This window comes from Chamaea fasciata, unplaced genomic scaffold (assembly GCF_029207755.1).
Source record: "Chamaea fasciata isolate MVZ Bird 193981 ecotype frontalis unplaced genomic scaffold, bChaFas1.0.hap1 SCAF_25, whole genome shotgun sequence".
NCBI classification, from domain to species: domain Eukaryota; kingdom Metazoa; phylum Chordata; class Aves; order Passeriformes; family Sylviidae; genus Chamaea; species Chamaea fasciata.
The window spans coordinates 232610-242189 of NW_027094110.1; positions in this window are offsets into that span (position 1 = coordinate 232610).

A 9580-nucleotide genomic window follows, 5' to 3' on the forward strand; every position below is an offset into this window, starting at 1 on the left:
GCTTTCTGTGTTTTCTCTACCCTCTCCTATTAATCCATAATCCACTATTATAACCCTTAGGAAATGATCTATATTTTTTTTCTTCAGTTTCCATCTTGGAAATGGTACCTGTCAGCATCACAAATGGCTCCAGAGCCTCTGGGCTGGGAGATTGGATAGAGATGGTGGGGAAGGACCAGAGGAGATAACAGGGCTAACTGCCTGGCAATGATTTTGTGCTGTACCCCAGTGTCTCTGCTCAGCATCAAGCCACAGGCCCCCTGTTCCTGCCTGTACCAGAATGGTGTGGCATGGTCTGGACTGGAGAACAGTGGGCACCAGCTGGAAGCAAAGCACCAGTAGCCCAAAATCCAGTGGCCACTGGGCTACTGGTCTGTATAAAGTAATTTTCCTGACACTGCAGCCACTATTGGCAGTGTGAGCACAGCTGTGCCATCGGCTGCTCAGTGTGCTATCTCCAGAATTAATGCACAATCAGCCAGGGACAGGGATTATTATAGGGAAATTATGCAACTAAATAGGCTGTTAACAAGTTGATTTAAAATTCATAAATGAGGGGGGGAAAGATAACAGGGCAGAGAACAGCAGGCTCAAATTAATTTAAACTGCTTGATGGGGAATCAGTGAGGTAGGGAATGAGATAAGGGAGGAGGATTAAAGGGAGTTCCTATTTAAAATCAGTTTGAAAAGGTGCCAGAAGCCACTGCATTGGGACTTGGTCATTGTGAGTCCTCATTGCTTCTTTCATTAGTTCCAAACACCTTGGCTGTACTTAGTGGATCCCAGACGGGGGAAAGGGTGGGCAGGGGCTGACCTCCTATCAGGGACTGCAGAATGGCTTTTCTGCCCCAAAGAGATTTGCTCAGGACCACAACAGCCTGGATCCTGTGCCAGGGGAAGTGGAAAGATGCAGTCGCATCTGAGGAGGACCCAGATGGTGGGTATGAGGACAAGAGGCACATGGGGAGGGAGGGAGGGAGAAGAAAGAGCAGCAACTGCTCCAGGTGATGGGTTGGTGCTGCAGAGGCACAGCGACTGGAGGAAACTGGGGAGGAAAGGAAAGGTGGCTGCAGTGCTTCTGCCAATGACTTCTCCACCACCATCACACATATTCTTATGAGGGGTTTACATAAATGAGGCTTGGAAGACCAAGCTGAACATATCCAGTGACTCATGTCCTGGCTGAAGACACAGCAAAGCAGGGTAGAGAAAGCTGGCAGTTCTTGTCCTATTATGCCTAGTCCTTACTGAGAGCGCATATATGCATTTTAAAAAATGATTTGCTAAATCATGATAGAATCCCAGAATAGTTTGGATGGAAAAGGACATTAAACTCATCCTGTTCCACACCCTGCCATGGGCAGGGACACCTTCCACTAGAACAGGTTGCTCCAAGCCTTATCTAACCTGGCCTTGGGCACTTCCAGAGATGGGGCAGCCACAGCTTCTCTGGGGAAACTGATGCCAGGGCCTCACCACCCTCACAGGGAAGAATTTCTTCCATATATTTAATGTAAATCTGTCTTTATCTAGTTTAAAATTGTTCCCCCTTGTCCTAACTGCCTGTGAAAAAGTCACTCTCTCTCTTATTTATAGGCTCGGAAAAGGGCTCCAAATTCTCCCTGGATCCCTTTGTTCTCCAGGCTGAACAGCCCCCACTCTCTCAGCCTGTTGCACTACTTTCATGTTAAACTTTGTGATACCTCTCGGAGAGGCAGCTCCGTGGCAGTGCAGGATGTGCTGCAGGGACCATGCTGTGACCACAGGCTGGCATGCTGACTCCCTGTCTCAAATAAAGACCTGCTCCCAAACAATTTACAAACAGGAGACATACATAAAACTCAATTACAAATATTCCAGCTTTGTTTTCAGTCCTGGTGACTTGTCAGTTTGGCAAACATTGGTGTTCAAACCCATTAATCATCCGGGCTCCATTTGTGCCATCCCTCTCCTCACCTCCTGAGCCAGCAGGTCTGAAATACTTTTAGTGTATTTAACTTCCCAAATGATTTATCAAACACAGCACCCAATTAAGCTGCCCTTCTGTATCCATTAGCCACTATATTGATCTTCTTGCTGCCTTCACTGCTAGCTGTGGGTCTCAGATTTGGTTAAACCATAAATACTATTGCACATCTTCCTAAAATCCTACTGATGAGCCTGCACTGAGCATCACCTGGGTGTGCTCCACTCTGCCTGTCCCCAGCTGTATATTCTGTCAGCCCTTGGGGTTAAATAAGACATTCTATCAGCCCCTCAGCTGCTGGTGATAAAAGGCAAGAGTAGGTGCAGAAACACCAAATGTCTCAGCAGATCCAAAGCTTTTCACTGCAGGGAAGCAGTGGGGAGGGAGGTAGAAGAGGCTCCTGTTTGCTCCCAGCTCTGGAGACAAGGGCCACGCTGGGATGTGCCAACATCCAGCTTGCATCCCTGCAGAAAGAAGACCCATTATCCTTGCTGAACCCTTCAGGTCTCAAAGCATTTCAGATGTAATTTGGTTTTAATGCAAAATGGAAATGCATTCCAGGTCCACAGGGCCAGCGGCAGCCATGCTTCCTGCCATTATTCCAGTTAAAAGCCTTTTGGAGGGTGAGATGGTGAAGGGGAAGGAAGTGGTGGCAGAACAAAGGGGTGCAATGCTGCTGCCATTCCAAAGGCATTGCAGCTCCACGGGCTTTAAATATTTATAATTATTTTTCTTAGCTCCTGAATTATGAAACACTGGGTGTGTGGTTTACTCTGCAGGAGCGCCTGAGTTACATTTTTTTCTGAATGAACAGGGTGCTGTAAGCATTGCCGGGGATTCATCCCGTGGAGTGGGAGTGCAGCCCTGCCAGAGCCGCTGGCCCAGCCGGTGTCCCTGGGGATGCCAGAGCTTGTTCTTCAGCTCCTGGGGCTCGGCTGCAGCTGCGGCTGGCGCAGCCCGAGCAGCGCACTCAAACGAGCGCAGCCGGCAGCACCGGGCGCTCTGCTCGCTTGGCACGGCGCTCCCCGCGGCGGTCTCAGAACGAGGAACGCTCAGGGCAGCTCCCTCCCGTTCTCATGGCAGCTCAGATACCTGTTCAGGCTCACAGGGTTAAAGGACAAAGGCCAGCTAAGAACTTGGAAAAAAAAATCCATTTCCTCATAACACTTTGCACTATCAGGCAGTATTTAGCTCTTGTTTCTTCTACCTGGCTGATTTCCATATATCCAAGAATAAGAACTCCTTTGTACCTTGCAAATAGGATGGAGTTCCAAGCTGTGGCTGGTTCTCACTTCATCCTGTTGGGATTCACGGTGAATGCCTGATGCTGTGGTATCAGGGAATTACCAGGCTTTGCCTGTCAATCACAGGGAGCTCCCCGTTTGCTCTCCCTATTCTCTTCATGGTTACCTGAAGCTGCTGGGTTTTCTTTCACTGTAAATGTTACTTAAACCCAGATGGATTTACAGACTCCCAGTCCTGGTCCTGGGCACAGGCTCCTCTCCAGCACACATCCCAGAGGTGTGTTAATTAGACAAGGGGGCATTAATTAGACAAGGGTGTAGTGGCAATAACACGAGGTGGATGTTCAGTCCTCCCACTCGCTGCCTGTGAAGTGGATCAATAAGCAATTCAGCCATTAGAAATAAAGCTACTCCTATTATCTGCTGATCAATAATTCATTAGTCTTGGACGTACCTGCCTTGGAGCACCTCTGGAAGGAGAGAAGCTTCCAGCAGGCAGAACATGGGCAAGTCAGGGGATGCAGCAATGTTTTCCCCTCCAATACCCCTGTGAACCATTGGTGACTGAGGACAGTGGGATTTTCTGCACCCCAGGTCTGTATCTATGATTAAAATGCAACACCGAACAGATTTTTATTATTGCATATGCCCAACCTCCCTGTCCCCCCTGCCCTCCTGTTTCTGCTCTGCACTGCCCTGACTGGAAATGTTGGCAGTAATAAATGGCTGGCAAAGCAATTATACACATTAAGCTGAGAAGTTTGAAGCTAGGGTCAAAACTATTTTCTTTCTATAATTACATGGAGGGTAAATTCATTTTGCCAATAAGAGTGACACAGAAGGTCATGGTGAGCAGGTGGTCATGCTGTCCCACTGGGAGCTTCTCTGCAGCCGTCGTTCCCTGTGTCCCAAAATCAAGGTGTTCAGGTGAGCATTTAACTTGAACACTGAGCTGTGAGAAAGCCCAAACCTAGGCAAGAGCTCTTTGCTTCATTTATGGTTCTCTTTCTGCTTTCACACTACTTCCCAGCTTCTTGAGTGAGTGCTGAGCTGTCCGTCCTGCTCTTTGAACATGAGCCAGCCCTGAAACAAGGGTGTTCAGTCTGAAATCTTGTTTATTAAGCAGTAATGGGGTTTGTTACTCTGTTAATGCGCCGTATAAAAAAAGCTATGAAAATCAACTGCCAGGTATAACAACCTGCTCACTTCCAGCTGAATTGTCTTGCCTGCTTGCAGGGAACAGGGACAGGACAAGGGGAAGTGGCCTCAAGCTGTGCCTAGGGAGGGTCAAGTTGGGTATTGGCAATAATTTCTTCACTGAAAGAGTTATTAAGCATTGGCCTGGGCTGCCAGGGAGGTGGTGGAGTCCCCATCCCTGGAGGTGTTCAAGGAGTGAATGACAGGACGTGGCACTCAGTGCTCTGGGCTGGTTGACAAGGTGAGGGTTGGACACAGCTTGGTCTTGATGGTCTTGGAGGTTTTTTCCAACATGATTCCTCATGCATCAGGATGAGATCTGGGGCAGCCGCTGCTCCTGGAATTGTGCAGTGCACCGGAGAAGGAGGAGGAGGAGGAGGAGGAGGGAGGGACAAAGAGAAGGAAGAAAGCGTTCCCAACCTTTCCAGACACCGTGCTTGTGCCAAGCCCTCACACAGGGCAGGGCAGCAGTCAGAGCACAGCTCCAGCGCTGTGCTTGTCCTGGATGGGGGTCCTGTCTCCCCAGGAGCTCTCTGCTGCAGAGACAGAGGCCCAGCGTGACACATTCCCCTCTCTGGCGCTGCCACCACTTGTGTCTCAGCTGGCTGGTGACCTCCTACTGTTCTCAGAGTTCTTGAGTTAACATCTGGCAATACCTAGTGAAACTGCAGTTTATTAATGGCTTCCATGCAACATTTACAGTAAAAGAGCATTTCCCACAGCTGTTTAGATTTCAGCAGAGGCGTGTGCAACCTTTCTGTGGGATCCCCAGGGCCCCACTACGGTAACAGCATTTGATAAGGAAAATTCAAATCGACTCCTTTCCATTTTCCCCCTCTTTCTTTTTTAGTTCACAGACCATGAAGGAAACAGATGGGAGTTAAAGAGAGATTGGAAATGACAAAGGAAGTCTAGAGACATTTATTTCCACTCAGAACAAATTAATTAGTATATCTGGGGACAACTGATTAAAGTTCCTGACAGAGAAAGGGAGCTAAAGCACCATTCCCTCCCTGTACAGGGAATGCTTTTGCACACTCCGTCACCAAAGCAGAGCGACTGGGGGACCCCAGCACAGGCAGGGCCAGGCTCACTGTCCACGGGATGGGATCTGGGAAGCTGTCCTGGAATGGTTTGGGCTGTGAGGTACACTAAACTCATGTCCTTCCCCACTCACCATGGGCAGGGACACCTTCCACTATCCCAGGGTGCTCCAAGCCTATCCAACCTGGCCTTTGATATTTCCAGGGATGGGGCAGCCACAGCTTGTCTGGGCACCCTGTGCCAGGACCTTACAACCCTCACAGGGAACAACTTCTTTCAGCCACTCTGCTTTCTAAGCTCCCAAGGCACCCAAAGACTAGTTTTTTTCCCTGCTGAGTTATTCTGGGGTGTCTTGCCTGTTAAAAAAAAAAATCAACTTTTAAAAGACGATCGTTTTTCTCTTTGATAATGGGCTTTCTCTCCTTCCCATTTATTTCACATGACTGCCAAAGGAGAAGAGAAATAAAGAAAGAAAGTGTTAGGAGAGTTAAACCTGAAGTCAAAAGGAGAAGCAGTGGGAGAAAGACTGGGAGCAGCCTTTAATCTTAGAGATGTTCCATCTCAGGTGACTGCCCTTCCTCTTACCAGGCAACTAAAGCCTTTATTAGGGAGCCCTTCATTAAAACCCAGCTCCGGGGAGCTGCTGCTGCACCAAGCGCCTCTGAAGCTGCAGCAGAGGAGCATAAACACCATCAGGTCTTAAGAAACACCTTTAATGGGAGTCCCCTATCTCAGGTGCTAATTGGGTGTGACACTACAGGTCCTATCCCGTACAGCAGCAACTGTTCCGAATTTTGGGAGGCTGGTCAGCACCCAGGGCTTTGCAGCTGGCTCTGGATTTCACTCAACTTCATTTTACGTTCGTTTGGGTATTTCCAGGCAATTTCTGCTTAATGTGCTTATGGCTCAAGGGGGCACAGGAAGGGTCTGGTTCGCTCCATTGAGGATGTAGGTGGTAGTTGCTGGTTACCCTGCTGGGATGTGCCACAGGGACGGCAGGTGCTAAATGGGGTTGTGGAGAGCTTAGCATGAGCCCCTTGTTCATGACAGATATCACATCACCCCCCTAAATTAATTAACCCAGACTGCCCTGCAGGGAAGAGCCCTTGTAGCACCAGAGGTTTGTGTTTGCAAACCCAGGCAGAGCAGGGGTTTCCATCCATGACTGCCGGCTGGGATGTAAGATCATGGCTACAAAACAAAATGAAGCTTTTCAGGATTCCCAGTGTCCCTTCCCGGTGCTGCTGCAGCCAAAGGAGGAGAGTGGTCCCTGACCTGTAACAGTTCCTGAGGCCATCACTCCCACAGGGTTATGATGCTGATGCCAAGGTGGGCAAACTCCTCGTGCCTGTCCTGGGAAATGACAGCATAATGAGCCATTTCCATTTGCTGTCTCCTAATCTGGCTGGAAACATCACAGCACATGGCAGCAAAATGCTCTGTTTAAATCCATAATGACTCCTGGCACTATTCCTAATATAAATCAAAGGGGATGCAGTTATGGGAGAGAATGTTTTTATGACCCTATCTTCATATCGTCTGTCAAAAAGACAATTTGGCCTCTACACTGTTCATCTATTTTTGTCCAGACATGTGCACTTGTTACTTCTATGCTATCACCTTCCAAATGGTGAGATTTATTTTTTTCCCGGTTACCCTCAGGAATTACTTCCGTTCCCCTGGACGCTGTGGATGGGTGAATAATGGATACACATTTATGGCCTGATGGAAAAGCCCTAGGAAACCCACTGAGTGGGTTGAAGATGGCACAGAGTAGGGTGGTAAAGCCTTAGCATTCCTGGCCCAGCCTGGCACGGGAGCTTCTCCAGCCAGGACACAATTACTCAAGATGAAAGAGTGAAGTCCTTCCTAAATTAAATATGTATTTGAAATCTGTAATTACCGAGCTGTTTTCAGCAGAGAATGCTGTCTGCTCCTACTCATTCCCACTCAGTGGTCCCTCAATTTGCCACCGTTGCCGGGCCTAAAGAACCTCCATTATTCTGTACTCTGAGGGGACCTTTACCAACACCCCCATCACTCCCCACCTTTTTCTCTATAGCTTCTTCTATTGTCCATGACATGCAAGTGAGCATGGATGTAGCTCAGCTCATGATCACAAAGAGGGAAGGAAGAGGATGAGGGAGGGAGAACGTATCAGTGTATGTATGTGGGGATCTCTTTCTCAATAACTTCTGTTTAAAATTTGATAAACTCTGTGAGAATTACACCAAGAGAATGCAGTATATCTGCTTTGGAGGAAATCTTCCAGAGGTTGCAGACATGGGAAGTGTGGGTAGGACCATCTCTTTCCCTCTCAGGGAGGGGAGGGCACAGGAAGGGTGTCCTGGGGCTGGATCAGTTTGTATCAGTGGGAACTTTCTCTTTAGTCCAACCGTATTTGGAAATTTGCGGTGTGCAAGAACACAAAAGCAAAAGGAAAACTTTGCTTATGAAGCATTTCATGCCTTGAGTGATTGGATGCTAGAACAAGGCTGCAGGAATGAGCAAACATCCTGATCTAACCCATGCATGGGGAGGGCACACAGACCTTCTGCCACTTCCCTGCAAGAGCAAGGCATAAATCAGTTTGTCGGCACAGGCAGGGCTAAGCTTTCCCTTGCTTGCAAAAGGGGAAGCAATCTCGAGGTGGGCCTCTAAAAAAAGCTGTTCCAGCAGACTAACAGCCTGAAGCTGCTCTGTTCTTTCCCTCCCATTCTGTGAAAATGCCCTTTGGGCATCACATTGTCCAAGTGGAAATTTGCCCATTTCTCCTGGAATAGAATCTAGTAACAGTTCTGGCAAAACTTCCCTGCGCCTGTGTGTTTGCAAAGGGACACCAGGATAGACTCACATCCTTCAACTTCTGCAGTCTCTGTTAGATAGCAACTTAGATATGGAAAGCATGAGGGAATCACAGAAATAATGATTTCTTCAAAAAGATATAATTTGGAAACAGCTTTTCTATTTCCACTTTATTGGGTATTTTTAGTTGAGCCACTGTTCTTCTGGTGTTGATCTAAAACCTGTTTCTTTCACGCCTAAGGAGAGAAATTCTTTATTCTTGTGGCCATAGAATTCAACTTCAGAGGTCACTTACTGTTTCCAAGTTCAACACACTTTGGAAGGAATCTATATTCTTCTCCTATGGTTCCTGGGCATGAAAGCAATCTCTAAATACTCAGAGGATGAAATGAGGTCAAACCTGCAGTTCCACACAGTTACTGCGGAGGGAAGCCAGCGCTCCAATGCACTGCTTTGTTTCTGTCGAAGCAGTTTAGAAAACAGCAATGGGAAATTATTTTGCAATAAATAGAAACTTACAAGCACAGATGGGCTGCAGCCTTGGGTTTTCCTTCAAGCTATTCCCCTAAAAAGAGATTGGGAATTGCAATTGGCTGCATTAAATTGGTAGGTGAAGGACAAGATCTTTCACATACAAATTATTACAATTGCATCGTTTACAAATCCCTCACATGCACTAAAGCCTTCAGGTGTCCACCAGCATAGGACTTGAGCCTCAAGATTTCCCTTTGCAGGTGGGTTAAAATGGTGCTCAGAGGTGGGAGACAGCAGCCAGCACCTCACAGCTCCTATGGAGCGGGTGCTTTTCTCTCTCTCTCTCTGAGTATTGAAGCAGGAGCAGATAAAGTGCTGCCAGTATTAGTCCACAAGTGGTGGAGCTGAGCCACTTCCTGGTGATCCTGGAGGAAATACTCTCCAGTGCATCATCCAGGGCTGGCTCGGGTGAGCAAGGCCAGACCCACTCTCCATTTCCCAGGGCACGGTCACAGAATCATTATCAGTAAGGTTGGAGGAGGTCTCCAAGATCATCAAATCCTGCCTTTGGCCAAATGCCACCATCCCCACTCAGCCATATCGTGGATGGGGTGTCCCGAGCCAGCGGGGCTGCAGGGACACCCCTTCACCCTAATGCTGCACTTTGTGGGGCTGGGCATGACCCTGGAACTGCTGTATCAAAGCATTTCCATTTCTCTGAGCTGTTTATCTGGAAGCCTGCATTGTGTCTGAGGCTCAGTGCAGGTGTTAATTACACTGTGCTCGTTTCTAAGGTGGGTATTACAATGCTTTCCCTGCTTCGGCTAGGGGATTTTACAAAATTGTTAAT